Source organism: Stomoxys calcitrans, chromosome 4, assembly GCF_963082655.1.
Source record: "Stomoxys calcitrans chromosome 4, idStoCalc2.1, whole genome shotgun sequence".
Lineage (NCBI taxonomy): Eukaryota > Metazoa > Arthropoda > Insecta > Diptera > Muscidae > Stomoxys > Stomoxys calcitrans.
Genome location: NC_081555.1, coordinates 1,144,023 through 1,160,981, shown reverse-complemented (window position 1 = coordinate 1,160,981; position 16,959 = coordinate 1,144,023). Strand labels below are relative to the sequence as shown.

The 16,959-nt window shown below is 36.1% G+C and overlaps 2 long non-coding RNA genes across 2 annotated transcripts in view; one reads left to right on the top strand and one right to left on the bottom strand.

Moving 5' to 3' along the window:
• The window catches only part of LOC106084177 (uncharacterized), a 125,738-nt gene that overhangs the window by 10,718 nt on the left and 98,061 nt on the right, over positions 1-16,959 (top strand). The gene's annotated exons all lie outside the window — the stretch shown is intronic.
• LOC131996833 (uncharacterized) lies at positions 1,413-16,808 on the bottom strand. Its single transcript, XR_009398026.1, has 2 exons — positions 16,724-16,808; positions 1,413-1,690 (listed from the first exon to the last, which is right to left on the bottom strand). It is a non-coding gene; the product is annotated as an uncharacterized LOC131996833 (long non-coding RNA).

Sequence of the window (16,959 nt, the reverse complement as noted above, 5' to 3'; positions counted from 1 at the left end):
TTTTGGGAATGTTTTATAAAATATACAACATTTTTAGCATTAGTAAAAGCACATTTTTGAATATTTCGGAATAAACTTGTCTAGTAACATATTTAGACAAATTTTACGCGTTTCCTATCGATACAACTACTACAAAACAAAGAGTTTATGATCTCTTGTAGTCGTAATACATACAATCAGATTTTAAAAATACACAATCTCTTTATAAAATTCGGAGTTATACTTGATCTTTAAATATTAGTGTAGATTTTCAATACATTCCAATCAATTAAGAATATCACACCATCGCAGATACATTCTCTCGTTTATTAAGATGTAGGAAAATTTATAAACAATTCATCTAACCATCCGCACATGTGAACATACATACATGCATATTTACTTTTAGATTATATTGTGATTTTCCTATTATGAAACATGGAAAAAATGCCAAATGATTATTTTTCACCAAGTATCTCGAACAAAGAATTGCGAATGGGGAAAAACAAGCGGCAAACCACTAAAAGAATAAAAAAAAACAAAAAAAAAAAACTCTAACGACGACAAGAACGCCATACGTAAATGACGTAAATTATCCACATAGATCGAGCCATTAAAAGAAATGAATTTTTCATTCAGAAAATATGCAAAAAACAACCAAGAGAGTCAAACGTCTTTTTTTGTTCTAGATAGTTTGCCAAAAAAAAAAAAAACATCAACGCTCTTTATTCAAACTCGTCTACAAAAGAAAAGTGGCGACTTATTATTGAGTTAAAACTTGAATCAAGCAACTACTGTTTACATATGTGACGAGTTTATTGAACTAAATTTTCTAAAAATATGAAATGCCACCATGTAACACCCATTAGTACGATTTTTCCCGGTGTTTCATTATCAAAAATCAAGGAGTTTCTTACATTTTTCCCACCAAATTTCGTTTCAACTTATCGGAAAGCGCCTTTACACTGCTCACTTAAACGTGTTTTATGGCTCTTTTCGCCATTCAAATGCTAAATCCTATTGTTTTTGGTATGACGTATCGTTCAAAATAGGTTAGATTGGCGGAGGATGGTGCCAAGACCTTTGTAGTCTAGGGATCCGCGTTGGCCAGAGTAAAACCCATTGTGATTCCTCAACTTCCCTCTTCACCTTCCGATGAATTCTCTCCACGAGTTACCGTCTGTTAACGTACTTTATAATGCCACCCGAATGAAAATGGATACCCATAGATATTAATAGTAAAGCAATACCGTATGGTAACAAAGCAGTACTGCATGGTATGGATATATAAAATGATTTAGTACCGTTTGGTACTAGCTTTATAACCGACTGATTTGAATACCAAACTGCTATTGGTTTTAGTACCAACCCGTTATTGTTTTCAGTTCCAAACCGTTATTGAATATTCCATCCCCTAATGATTCAAAATAAAATACCATTGAAAAAAATGTTTATTTTATTTTATTTCGATTACATATTTATGTTATAATTACAATTAAATAAATACCAAACTCGATTCTTCGTGTTCAGCAATGGATTCCATAGCCATTGTTGATTCCTAGAAGTGGTTTTCATATTAATACACCAACACAGCATCCTTCACCACACAAGAGACTTTATCATGTTTTTGATATAGATTGCTTCCTAAAGTTTGTACTACTTTCATTTTCACCGCTTTGGAGCATTTGAACACGTTTTAACGCCCACAAATCTAATGAAAACAAAAAATATTTAATAGCGTCAATATTTTAAGTACAAAGCTAAACAACACGTTTGTCGTGATGATAAGAATACAAATGTGACACCGTCAATTCTTACATCGAAAGAAAAATGTGTACACACGGTAATTATAGTGAATTAAAACCAAATTAATACCGTATGGTAGGTATGGTGTAAAGCGTTATTGATACCATATGGTATTGTTTTGGGATTAATTCAAGGTGCTGCTTCACTATCAATACTATATGATATGCATTTTTCTTTCGGTGTAATAGCCTTCTTCGACTGGTATTAAATTGAATCCAATTGGTATTAAAAATATTTGCCAATAACGCGAATAAAATAATACCCGCCAGTATTGGCAAAGTTTCATCCATTTTCTATCATCATTCAAACGCCTGCGTGGATTTATGCCTCTCAATGCTTCTAGGCCATCGTAGCTCAGAAGTTAGCTTGTGTGAATCCTGGCGAGAACATACAAAATTCAGCATTGGATATTCCCCCCTAATGCTGGCGAGCTTGTCCGAATCCTGGCGAGAACATAAAACAAATCAGCATTGGATATTCCCTCCTAATGCTGACGAAATTTATGAAGTACTCTGCCGCATTACGCACCGCCGGTCGGATTCGGCTACATATGGAGGTCGCTTATCATTGAGTTTAAACTTCAATCGGACAGCACTGATTGGCAGCACTTGTTTCCTGTTTTTCTAGTGTCCCTTTTCCATAGTGGAAAGTTCATAAGCAAAAATTTGCAAAATTTGAAATAAAACAACGAAAAATGGATGGATACCCACCACCATGGATACATGTATATATTACTCTTTCTTTATTATAACTAATATATCTATATTAATATCTAAATAAAATATGGTCTGATGTGGACCATACTAGGTTCAGATATCGGGTGGCTTAGTGCAACTCACTGTACAAAATTTTTAACCAAGTCGGGTGATAAATGCGCTTTTTATGCGCTTAAAACCCTAAGTCGGCACATCAGTCTATATTATAGCTTTATCTAGCTATATTGTCTGATGATATTGTCTTGGTTCAGTTATCGGGTGGCTAATTTTAAGGGCTTAAGACCCCAAATTCTATCTATATGACAGCTATATCGGAATATTATCTAATCTTCACCATATTCGGTTCGGATGTCGATGGCACTAATAAAACTCCCTCTTCCAAATTTCAGCGAAATCGGGTTATAAATGTGGCTTTCATGGGCTTAACAAATTGAATCGGCAGATCGGTCTATATGTTAGCTATATCGAAATATGATCCGATATGAACCATATTTGGTTTGGATATCGGATAATTGGATAAATTTCCGCGAAATCGGGTTATAAATGTGGCTTTAATGGGCTTAAGACCTGAATCGACAGATAAGTCTATATGTTAGCTATATCGAAATATGCCTGACAAGAACCATATTCGGTTCGAATATCGGGTGCCTTAGTATAGTTCGTTATTCGAAATTTCAACGAGATCGAACAACAATTGGGGTTTTTTGGGCTTAGGACCCAAAAACGGCAGATCGGTCTATATGGCAGCTATATCCAAATATATATCTATTTGCCCGATTCAAGAACTTTATCTGCGTATGGAAGAAATACGGGTCTATGCAAAATTTCAACTCAATTCCTCAAGTTTTTGAGACTACAGTCAGAGTGATTAAAAAACTCGTCTCAGAATTTTATGACGATCCCAAATTTATATTCTTTGTAGGGTTGGAAATTGATATTTCGATGTGTTGCAAACAGAATGAACAAATGAATATACTTATAAAGCTACTTAATTCCATGAAAATTCTTCGATATTGACACAAGGCAAATTGTACATCCGATCTTGCAAGCAGGTCCTCCTTCTCGATCCTTAAAATATCCGCATGTCCAGGAACCCAATACAAAACCAGGTTATCATAACCTCGAAAACATATGAACATCTCGCCAACGACCCAAAGCTTGATCCTACGCTCGTGGTCTTAAGGCTTCTTAAAGCCTATCGCATATAATATCGATATATTCTTCTGGATAGCCCAATCTCTGCTGCCGTAGTTATCGCAAACACTACTGCTTGGAAAATGCAAAAGTCATCGCCTCAAAACGTAGTACGACCCTTCAACCATTCCAGAGTCAGAGTTGGTATCTTCATATATAGTCCGAGGTCTGCGTTTTGTGTGTTTGAAAGATCGACTGCAGGTGTTTCAATATGCTTGTATACGGGTTCGTCTAACTGGAGTTCTCCTAAGTTGGTTGAGCTGCAATAGTCTTTACAGTGTCCTCTCTACCTCTTGCCTAATAAATAAATCGATCGGTTGGCTTCCCATCATAACTTCTAGGAACCTTGTTGAGGTAGTGCCCTTAGCCCCACGTGTGACTCTATTCCTCACCGGAAGCGTCTTCAACTACGGTTCACTGTTGTCTTGTCCCAAGGTAAATTTCCTAACTTTCAACGCTATTTTGAACTTTTAGATTTAATTTAATAACAAGACGCAAAGTAAGGGATCTGTTAACCCACCATTTAAAATAAAAAATCCTTAATATGAAGGAAAATATTTTTCACAAAAGGAAATGTTAAAAAGTTGGAAAATTGATCATATTTAAATTAAGATTGCTAATCTTTGGCTCGAATCTTTAAAATTAGGAAAATGACATTTTTTAGTGTAAAGAGCCTCAAAAGCCTTCTTTAACCGAGAGGTTTTATTCAAATTCCAGTCCAACTTGCTACAAAAATAGATTCCATTTTTGCTGGATTTACTTTAAAAACCTCACATAAATCGGGGCGCGAACTACTGCATACGTGAACGAGTAAAATCGTTCGAAATCTCTCTATTATGAATGATGTATCTCTTTATTGAAAGAAAATTTTTGAAATTAAAGAACGCGAATGTTTAAATCTACATTCCTTAGAAAAACTTGAACATACAAATTTATATACAAGTGGTATAAGGCCCATTAAATACGAGATTAAATTTCATTCAATACGAAAGCGCACTCAATCACGGTTGCGATAATTTGACCCCAGATTCAATGACTGAATAATCGATAAAAGCTTCAAAAATGCTGCTATTATCAAGAATTGTGCATGGATATGTGTGATATGCATGTATGTCATTAAATTACCGTAAACACAGTGTAAACGGTTTGGATTTATTCGCGAATTTGTTCAATTCGATCTAATTTAATTTGCAATGTAAACGTGCTTTAATGGTTTTTAGCAATCATATTTTCTTTAAGCACTTCACAGTGTTATCGACAGTTTTTATGAAATTATTCAGATCAACTATAAAGTAGAGAGTATATATGACTTATTTTATGGTGAACAAGGCTTGCTGTTTACATTTAGGATTCCAACAACACTTAGTATTGTCAGATGTTGACTGCAGCAGCCATTAAAGTATTCAAACAACTTGTGGTGGAGTTGTCTCAATTCGAATGCAGAAAGACATTTAAAAATGGATTGAAGCAAATGCAAATCCTTTTTGAATTTGGAATTCAAATGGAATTATTGAATTGAACAATAAAATGCCTTACATAGTATGTTAAGTGTTAACAGACTTAGAGACGTCTTTTCTTTTATATCATTAAATGTCTACACAACTTGATATTCACCATGCAATTGTGCACAGCAAATACTGTTATGTGCGTTTTGTATTGCATCCTAGGCAAAATGGATGCCATTAGAGATTGCCTTCTAATTTACATGCAGTAACATTCCTTATTTTGATGTAAAGCATTGCGCATTGCACTTTCTGGGATGGCTTTGGCAAAGCGATTTCATCAGCAACATATTTAGGCAGATATCACACGCCCCATTCCATTCGTCGCCCTGTCTTCGCCACCCAGCCAGCCATATGTGCTTGTATTAACAATTAGCGTGAATCACTGAAGCAAAAATAATTTCAACAAAACAATTATGAAGAAAACCAAACAATAATTTAATTTCCCGTATGTACTAAATATAATATTTTAGCTATGAATATACTCTAGGACTAATACATACATATGTATTCACACTCTTATTATGTGTGGTTAGTATGTAGCATTGTGTGGTGCTCATTGCACACGTATGGTTTAGATAATTGAATGACATTTTGTTTAGATCCGTCCTACACAGACCAACAAAAAAGATGAGCAAACTTCAATGTAGCAACAAGAACCGCTCTCAGGTGTTAAAAATTTCCATTTTGCTTGGCATAGTAGGATGACAGATGGCGTCATGTGGGCATTTCCTAATAAGAAGAATTTTTCATGTTTTCTCTTTTGCCAAAACAAATTTGATAAGATTCACAATAACATAATTCTAAACTTAGCAGTGGGGAAAATAAGGAAGTGCAACAAGCAAAGGTGCGTGTGTGTGTTTTACCCAAACCTAAACTGTGGTATTCCCTGAAAGCCCTATAAGTAATCGTAGGCGTATAGTAAAAAATCGAATTGCACACTAAAACACGACTAGCCTTTTTGTGTGTCAAAAACAAACTGACAATCCAAAATGGCTTATATTACCAACATACATAATAGATATGTGTATGAACATAACAAAAAAAAAAAAGCGAAAATCACAAAACTTGAAAACAGCGGCTATTTTTTGATCAGACCTCGTACATATGTACATTGCAAAAGCAAATTTGCCCACGAAGGGACAAACTTCTCGCATATCAATGAGTGCTGTCCGATTCTAGTTTAAGCTCAATTATAAGGGGCTTAATTTGTATTGCCGAGTCCGGGGAGAAGTTTTAACATGGCTGACATAACAATTTTTCAAATGCTATAGTACCTCACAAATGTCGCCACCATTAGGAGTGGAAAACCACCACTGAAAATTTTTTCTAATGTTCTCGCCAGGATTTCGGATGGTTCGGTTTTTTCCTTTTGAACAAGGAAATTTAACTACAAATCCTACATTTTGAAAAGGGAAAGAACATAAAAAAAATCAGCGGTGGTTATCTCCTCCTAATGCTGGCGACATTTGGCATGGTACCTTACATGCCATGCAAAAACTTCCCCCAAAGTACCTCACAAATGTCGCCACCATTAGGAGTGGAAAACCACCACTGAAATTTTTTTCTAATGTTCTCGTGAGGATTTGAACTCAGTCGTTCAGGGTGACTGTGGTGCAGTGTATGGTTTTTCCTGGTTCGGGTTTTTCCTTTTGAACAAGGAAATTTAACTACAAATCCAACATTTTGAAAAGGAAAAGAAATGCAACTCTTGGAAAGGAAAAGAAATGCCATTGGCAAAGTTTGGTGTTCAAACCGCGTGTACTGGCTGTATACAGTAGGTGTCAGACCTATAATGCTTTGCTGGGGGTTTGAATCCTAGAACACCAGAAAAAAATTTCAGCGGTGTTTATCTCCTCCTAATGCTGGTGAAATTTGGCATGGTACCTTACATGCCATGTAAAAACTTCCCCGAAAGACGTGTCGTTCGGACTCGGCTATAAAAAGGAGACCCTTTATCATTGAGCTTAAACTTGAATTGGACGGCACTCAGTGATATGTGAGAAGTTTGCCTCTGTTCTTTATGTTCATGGGAATAATTTATAATGCTATTTGGTGTTGTGATCTGGTAAGTCGCATCTAAACAATGGCTTGTTTGTGCATCACAGCCACATTGTGGATTGCAGCAACTGCGACACTGCTTTGAGGCTAAGGGCGGCTTTGGTGGAGAACTAAGACTGAAGAACCAGGGAATTGTAGAGTAGACGAGCTTGCGAGTCTAGGAACTACCTTACATATTACAGGGGAACTGGAATCTGTGGGTAAGCCTCTAGCGACGTGTGAACTTAGTCTTTAGAATCAGACCCGAAGGGCAATACATGACTGATGGTCACAAAGTGCAGGTTGTGAATATAGTCGAAACCGCATACTGTAATACGCTTTAGCGAAAAAATCCCGCTAATGTGTAACTTAATGGAATCTACCATACGTTTTTGGTGTTATTCAAGGCCATTGAATTCGCTTTAGTGAATATCGCTTTACTGAAAATATCGCTAAACTGAAAAAGTTTTCACACCACACATTTCGCTTTTATATGAAACTGAAACCGCATAAGTAAAAAATGAAAAAGTTTTTTTATCTATGGGAAACTATTTAGAATTTAAAAAATTCGCTTCAAAAATACATATTTTGATACATCGCTTATGATTGATTGTCTCTGACTTTTCTACTGAGCATTGCTCAAGTTATTTCATACATAATTAGTATGATGACGTGAAAATTCACTTGCATTTCTTCTTATACAGTGGTTATGACTTTCATAGGGTAGAAAAGTGAAACTCGCACTTATCTTTAATGTGTCTAACCGCCAAAAAGAGACAGTTATCCGATTCGCTATTCTGCCACAAAATTGGCTATTAGGTATAATTCTTAGTCACATATTTCTTACTTTTTTGGGAATGTATGACTAAGTTTTCTACTATTTCACACAAAAAAGTTCAGCATGTGTGTGTGTGTTTGACAACTGTCGCGTAACTTATTTAAGATTTTTTTTTGCGTCTGGTAAATAAAAAAAACTTAATGATAATCATGATTTGAATAAAAACGTCTGGAAACTAATTTCACTTATCCGAATTACGCTAAACTGAAAACTACGGATAAGTGAAACCAAATTTATGTATTTTTTTATCGTTTCATCTATCGCTTTTGACTATACTGCAAAATTATGTGTCCTCATATAGACTTGAAGTAGTCTATCGCTTAGCTGTCGCTGGCTAGAACAGACATCTCAATCATTGTGTCCGCCATGACAGGTCACTGTCTGATCGCCATACATGCTGACACATTGAACCACTTTGGCTGAAGCTGTGAAGACGTCGAGGAAGAACAAACTATAGAACATCTGCATCGCATTGGCATTCAGAAGGCGTTCCACTTGAGGTTCTCATTTCTTTGAGGCCTTGTTTTTATTAGAAATGTAATCAAATCATGATTTGAATCAAAACGCCTGAAAACTAATTTCACATATCCGAACTACGCTAAACTGAAAACTACGGATAAGTGAAACCAAATTAATGTATTTTTTATCGTTTCATCAATCCGGTTTCGACTGTACTCCAAAATTATGTGGCCTCATCTAGACTTGAAGAGGTCAATCGCTTTGCTGTCGCTGGCTAAAACAGACATCTCAATCATTGTGTCCGTCATGACAGGTCACTGTCTGATCGGAAAACATGATGACACAATGAACCACTTTTGCTGAAGCTGTGAAGACGTCGAGGAAGAACATACTATAGAACATCTGCATCGCATTGGCAGTCAGAAGGCGTTGCACTTTAGGTTCTCATTCCTTTGAGACCTTGTCTAAATTAAACGCTGTGAACATTCGCAAGTTGTTGGGCTTTTTAAAGCGACTTGGATGGCTCAACGGTAGTAAATAGAATGCACCTTCCTTCTCCTATCCCTGTATTATCGCAATGGACGATGGCAGATTCCACTGAGAATCCTAACCTTACCTAGAAAGCTAGAAGCATTCTTATATTTGATTTCGAACCTTTTTCAATTTTGGTCTTGTTCGGCGTTTTAAGATTCGTATATTTGAAAATTTTGTATTTAATTGAGGCTTTGCACCTTTAAAAGCTTTCTAAGATCCCTTCCCTTTTTAAATAATTGCTGATCTCTGTATGAACAGTGTAAACAGGAAACAGTTCCACACATATTGATATTGTCATAGTCTGCTAGGTAGGCTAGCAGCTGGTAGGAGGATACATTGGGATCTTTTCCCAGCTAGATAGACTGCTCTCTTACCTTAGCACATGATAAATGAGTGATCTGCAGCCGTATGCAAAATGACGTCCATTGAACGACTGCATAATTGAGATAAACAACAAGGGTTGGGCGTTAGTTAGTGTTGAACGGTAAGGGTGGGTATTGGGGTATTGCACCCCCCATCTATTATACATCCCAGGCATGAGCCAAAACAAAAAATCGACCGTGCCTTTCTTGTTGTTGACTGGTTGGGTGTTGCTGCCATCGCTGGTCTACCCAAAATCTATTTGTGTGGTGACTTTTTTCATTTTGTGTTATTCTTGTATTCAAATTGAATTACAATTTATAAGCATTTCATTATGTATAAGTGGTCGCTCATAGATTTATTTAATTGTTGGCCGTTGTCATGTTGACATTAATCTTCTTAGCATCGCATGTATTGTACATCCTTTGTAGCATGCGCCTGCGGTAGAGAGGACATGGCATAGTGTGCCACCATTGATTCAAAGCAAATCCATTGATCCTTCCAAGAATTGTCTGTTGACCCTGCGCTCTCTTCTTTACGGCAGGAGAAATTTCATGTCTCATGCAGCTTTTTTATGTCCTATGCTAATTAAGAGGGAATGACACACCATCAACGCTACCAACGCCGCAACAGACATTGGATTTCATTCAAACGATTTTTCTGGCATTCGTGAATGCCAGGACTGGTCGTGCTCATGTGTTTGTTTGCTAGCACACACATAATATTATTAATTAAAGACAAGTGTGCTTTGTCTACATCATCTTATACAATGCAGTGCATACATATATCTACAGTATATCCAAATAGCATTTTGTACAATGGCCACATTTTGACATTACATTCAAATCACACAAAGGAATGACTGAAATGTGCATTTACCAGTGTAATTTTAATGAAAATCACTAAAACACATCAACAAGAATAACAATATATTGTTAAAAGAAATTCAAATTTAATGGTCATCTTCTTGCGCACCGCCTTCCACACCAAAATCCTTTGCGCCCACATCTTTCTTTGTTACTTTACTGCACAAACTGTGTGCCATCTCGTATTCACACTTTGTATTCGACAATTAATGTGAAAAATTCAATAGCTCTGAAATTACGTATCTAATACTCTTTAGATGTTTTTACAAATGGGAATTTAGAAAAAAAATATTTAATACGTTTAACAACGTCTATGGAACTAAGTTTTTTCCCGTTGATATGCCTTTCTAGTTCTTGTCAGCTATATAATTCTTATTTTGAAGCCTAAGCCGATGTCATGTACCACAAGCGACATGGCGCCAAACTGTTTTCAGTGAAATAGGCAAATTGATTAACGAATTAAGATTAATAGCTCGTAACAGAAACAACTGGAAATCTTTAGTAGAAACATTAAGCTTCTAATTTCAAGCATGGAATAAAAAAATTCCGACTTCAAGGCCAGATTTCGTTGGCAGTCTGTGAGAATGGAAGTAAGAGAATGGCTTTTATTGGGTAGCGGCAGAGCCAACCCTCTGGTGAAAATCGAATCTAATCGCACTATACAGTCTGTTACCGTGGCGTTTCTTTACCAAAGCTAACTTCCCTACCATTAATGATGCTTTTCAATCTTTAAAGACGCAATTAATGATTGTGATTTACATTTCCGACCCTGACAATACTGCTGTCGAATGCAAACTGGAACTTCTGTGGGAAAGTTTGATATTTTAAAGAAGTGATAGGTACACTCACACTACAACACAATATTGCCATGGCCAAAAACATCCAATTAAAAAAATTTTCTTCAAAGACAAATTGAAATCGCTGCCTTAATCCTCTATGAACGGAACCCAAACAAAGCGGATCGTGCCATCTGTTGTGACCATACCATCCTGGTCAGACAGTCGGAAACAGATCTCAGTTTACATGTCATGTCAGTTGATTATGTCATGAGACCCACAATCTACACGCAAAACAAATAAAACGTTCACAACATGAGAAACAAATCTTTTATATCGCAGTTTTTTTTATGGTAACTATTTAACGTTTCGCTTCAACACATCAAACGTTAGCCATAAACGTAGTATTATCGAATGTAACTAACTTTGTTCATTGTAAATCCGCCTATGGTTAAAGTACCTTTCTTTTGTTGTAAAACCAAAAATGTAATGGCAAAAGTGTTTCAATAGCCGCAAACGATTATTCGTTTACAGGACCAATAATTATTCTCTTGTGTCTCTCTACTTGAGAGAGAGAGAGGGGGACTATTAAGGAGTATAGACAAGTGATGGATAAAAAGTGTTGGGCGGATGGTAAATTGTGTTACAACATTAAATTGAACTGGGTAACCTTTTCAATACGCACAATTTTTTTAAAAATTTAAAAGAATATACATAAGCACGACGTTAAATTAATGTTTAAGCAAAAAAACTAGTTTAAATACCGAATAAGATGTTCTATACATCAAGAATGAAAAATATTGTCAGTGTAGAAAAAACTTTATATTTGTCACCAAATCTTGCAAGAATTTATCGCAAAAAATATGAGCTTTTATCGTACAAAATCTACGTTTTTTAAAAAAAGAAGTTTACTTGGCGAAATTTTCTTTAATATGAAACGAACTATTTTTTTTGCGTGTATACACCTATTTCTTAGCAATCGTTTTATACGGTCTCTAAGGACACGGTCCACTCGGTACTGGTCTGAGGGTTGGATCAGTGTTTCGGTCTTCACTTTATTAAAAACACCCTCGATGTCAACGCATACCGCATATGCATAACCGTCTTGGCATCGAATAATGCTTCTATTGTATGCACAACCTCGGCACGGGATAGCTGTGAGCACCATACCGGCTAGAACATTAAAGTCCGATTTGTGTGGTGTTCATTGCTGTCAGGAAAAGCTTAGCTGCGAGCTACCGGGCTCGTCCACGGGTCGCGGATAGTGTAATGCTCCATACGGAGTAGCTGCAAACGGCAGCCGCGGTCAATCAGCGGTATCGATCGGAGAGTCTCAATGAGAGGCCGGGCGGCACCGGCTCTTGCACAAATAGTAAGTGCCTATGATGCTCGATATGACAAGGCGAGTTATTGGCGCCTTTAAATAACCAAAGGCCACCCTGTTTCTGCGGCGCAATGCTGCGGTTCGCAGTCGGGGCAAGCGGGCTCAACTCTGAACCAAAGTCCGGCTCAATAGTCCGACTTCGACTCCGGCCACAAAAACTCGATTCCGGTTGACTTTGCAGCCCTACTGCGGCGATCTGTCCTTTGGACCGGAACAAGCTTTCTCACCGACAGGAGCTTGACGAGGATCGCCACCTCCACATGGAAATGTGGCTACAACAACAACATGCACAACCTCGTACAGGACAGTCTCCATGTACCTTCCTTTGACATAGGCATGTTGTTTGTATTAGATCAGTTCTCTGGAAGGCCTACTCTTTATCATGGTATCCACAATACGTTTGAGTAGAAATCACGTAAGGTTTATATGTCCGAGAACTTTGTTGTCGCATAAGTTGCTTTGCCGAGCTTGGGATTATGGTTTGAAGCGTGGCTATAATTACAAAACCAACGGTTTTCTTTTCATATTCATAATGGAAAAATATACATCACACCATTTTACTTAACGAAATGACCATATAAGCAACTTTCGCAATCCTTTTGAATATTTTGTATCAAATCAATGTAGCAAATATATGTACATACGTCTCATTTGAAATATCGACAGAAACTTGTAGTTTCATATAGCAAGTATCAGCGATGAGCTGTTGTTTTGTTTTGCTTCAGTATACGTACAAACATACATATGTACACTTTTGTGTATGTGATATTTTTTCTATTATTTTTGACGTACTCAATGAATTCCAGAGGAATTACGCACATGCCCATAATGATAAACTACATAAATTTTCCTCAAGCTAAAAATAACTAAATTCACAAATATTTGTTTATATTAACCAAACACACCACATCTATATTTAAAATTTTCCTAAATTTGTTTACATTGACTTTGAAAATGGTTTAAGTAAAAAATGCCCAACGTAACAACGTCAACAGACATTATAAAAAAAAATTCGCCATTTGGTTTTGATTTAAGTATACAACGATCATGGTGTGCCCTTCACTTCTGAAACTCGGATTCACTTTGAGAACTTGTTTACCACCAATATTAGTGATAAGTGTTGGATAGAATTGTTGTAAACTTTACAAAGAACAATCAGCAAAATCAACAATTCTATCCAACATTTACCACACATATTGGGGGTAAATGTTGGATAGAGATGTTGATTTTGCTGATTGTTCTTTGCAAAGTTTAGAAACGTTTAAATTCAACTCGACTTCCGTAGTTGAATATCATTTTCAACCAATTTTAATGATAAATTATGGGAAACATTATTGAATTCAATTCTTGTACGGTGTGAATGAAGATCCTAATTTTCAGATCAGCAGTTTCACTTTTAATGTAATGTAATTTGACTTCTTGTCCTACAGTTCAAGAAGTGAATACAATACTTTCATTATAGGTTTTCATAAGGACTGTACGTATCTCCAATCCAACAATCATTTTAACAGAAACTATTTAAAATCGAATTAGTGGACATACGCTTAAATTAAAGTTTAAATTAAATTGAATTCAAAAAGTTTGAGAAATTAAGTTAAAACAATTTGTGAGAACAGTTCGAGGATTAAGCCACAGTAACTACATTGAAGGTATCCAAGCTCGAATAAACCACATATGATCTAGACTAAAAACGGTTGTTGGTTTACTGTTATACCTTATCCAAGTCTATACTAATTTCAGTAGGACCTGCTCTTCCTGTTCAAACAATCTGCAATACTAATCTTTCGATATAGCTTACCTGTGCTGCATTTATGTGTGTATATGCCGCCACATAATATCCTCTACACATTTTATGTGAGTAATCCGCACATCATCATTATCAAAAGAAGAAGAAAAAGAAGCAGCAGGCAAACGCAGTGCCGTCAGCATCAACATCATTCGTCGTCACCGGCAAGCCTTGCCGGTTGCTGTTGTTGTTAGGGTAAACAAACTTTTTGTGGTGCCACAAACGAAACTACCTGCCGCTGTTTCTTTTTCATTCTTTCCTTTTTTTGTTATTTATTTTTTTTGCGAAAATAAGATGAAAATCAAACATTCCATGAATGCTTCGGGTGTAATAAACTTCAATGTGCATAATGAAAAATTCTTTTGCTTATTCATGTACTTGAAATAGTATTTCCGAATTAACAATCGGTCAGGCATAAAGCGTTTTTATCTTCTATCTTTATATAAATGTATTAGACTGTATCTTTTGAATTTATTCAATGAATAAAAACTCTTGAACATTATACAACCAATTACATACATATGTATGTATGTACGAATGTCGAAGTATGTATAAGTTAATGGCTAATATACTGATCTCGCTCTCTGATGTTCGTTCACCTTTTGTATTTTGATATGACAAAAAATATACAATTTATAATAAATTTTGTGGGGGTTTTCTGGCTTTTCAAAAAATGCGGAATGTTTTTTCTTAGAGATTTTCTTTTTACTTTTCTAATACGGCATTCAACGACAAACAATATTTGCATAACGAAACGAATTTAACTGTTGATACCCAGTGTGTCTCTCTCCGATATGTCCAAAGGCCACCGTAGCGCAGAGGTTAGTATCTCCGCCTAAGATGCTGAACGCCTTAGTACGAATCCTGCCGAGAAGGTCAGAAAAAATTTCAGCAGTTGTTTTCCGCTACTAATGCTGGCGACATTTGCTAGGTATTGTGCCATGCATAGAAGCCATGTGAAAACATCTTCCCAAAGAAGTGTCACACTGCAGCATGTCGCTCGGACTCGGCTATAAAAATGAAGTCCCTTATCATTGAAATTAAAACTTGAATAGCACAGTACTCTTTGATATGTGAGAAATTTGCTCCTGCACCTTAAAAGAATGTTCATAGGCAAATTTGCTTCTTTTTCTGATATGTCCCAATGTTGACTAAATATAAATAAATTCTAAATCATTGACCATTATTGGGTGTTTTTCCAATGTAAATAATTTTGTCTTTTGTTCAAATGATTCATAAGACCACTGTAAACAAGAGGTTTTTAGAAATATATGATGTCTAGTTAATGCCTTAGATACCAATGAGTAGCCATTTTTTGACAATTTTATGAAGTGTAGTTCTTTTTCGATGTGCACTGATAGAAAACTTTTCACCAAACTTTGTTCTTTCGCTACCATAGGGTATTGATAGTATTAAACCGCCTGGTTTAATATCAAACTGTCATTTACTTTGGTGTCAATTTGAGAATTTGCTAAAACAAACCAGTAGGGAAGAGCGAAAGTCGGGCGGTGCCGCCTGTATAATACCCTACACCTATCCTATAAGTACAATGTGGGAACTATATTCAATTCTGAACCAATTTTGATGGACCTCGGCGGATGTTTTCAGATGGGTTATTAAGCAATCCGTATCATATTTCGAGCAAATATGTTCAAGCTGTAATAACTACGGTTGACAAATGACAACATTATTGCAAACTACCCAAAATCTGACGAAAATATATGAGAACTATATCTAAATTTGAACCGATTTCGAGCATACTTCTCAGATAATGCGGTAGTCGTCGTGGAAAAAGTTGTGCAAAATTTTGGCAATATTGGACAATAAATGCACTTACAGTGGTTCTTGGAGTGATTATCGATATACATATATGACAGCTATATCTAAATCTGAACCGATTTCCATGAAATTCACCAGTAATGTCGAAACTCAAGAGAAAATCCCAAAAATTACCCAAGATTTGACGAAGCTATAATTATCTATAACTATAACTATATGCGAGCTATAACTATCTCTCTTCCTTCTGGGTGTTACAAACAAATGCACTAAGTTATAATAATGGTACATCTTGACCAACCTCGTTGTATAGTATTTCATACACAGTCGAAGCTGCATAACTATAAAACGCTTTACTGAAAAGTTTTTACATTCCAAATTTCGGATATATGAGAACATTTTATCTAATAAGTGAAAAAGGTTTTTCTATGCGAAATTATCTGGAATTGGGCAAATTCGCGTAATAAATAAATCTTGCATAGGCATTTGTTGTTTCATTTCGGTAATAATAGCCTCAAATTTTTAAAGAGTGCTTCTGACCATTGCCCTTTTACGACCCAAGTATCGCTTTCACTTTAGCGTTATCGCTTAACTGGAAATGAACAGCACTTATTCGAACTACGCTTCACTAAAAATTACGGATATGTGAAACTAGATTGGCTCATTTTTAGAGTTTCACTTACCGGTTTCGACTTTAAATTGCTTACCAGAAGTGGTATTTGTATGAATACACCAATAGACGATAATGATTTTTCAACACACTAGATACTTTATCATGGTACGCGACAACAGTTATGTGCGAAAAAGTAGGGACAGCGGCTAGACAGACCAGAATATCCAGGCGCTTGGGTATCTATTCCCCGTTCGGCTAGAGGAATAAATTTTCTGTAATGGCCAATTAGAGTAAAGTAAAAAAATAAATTTTATCAGGCGACGTTAAATT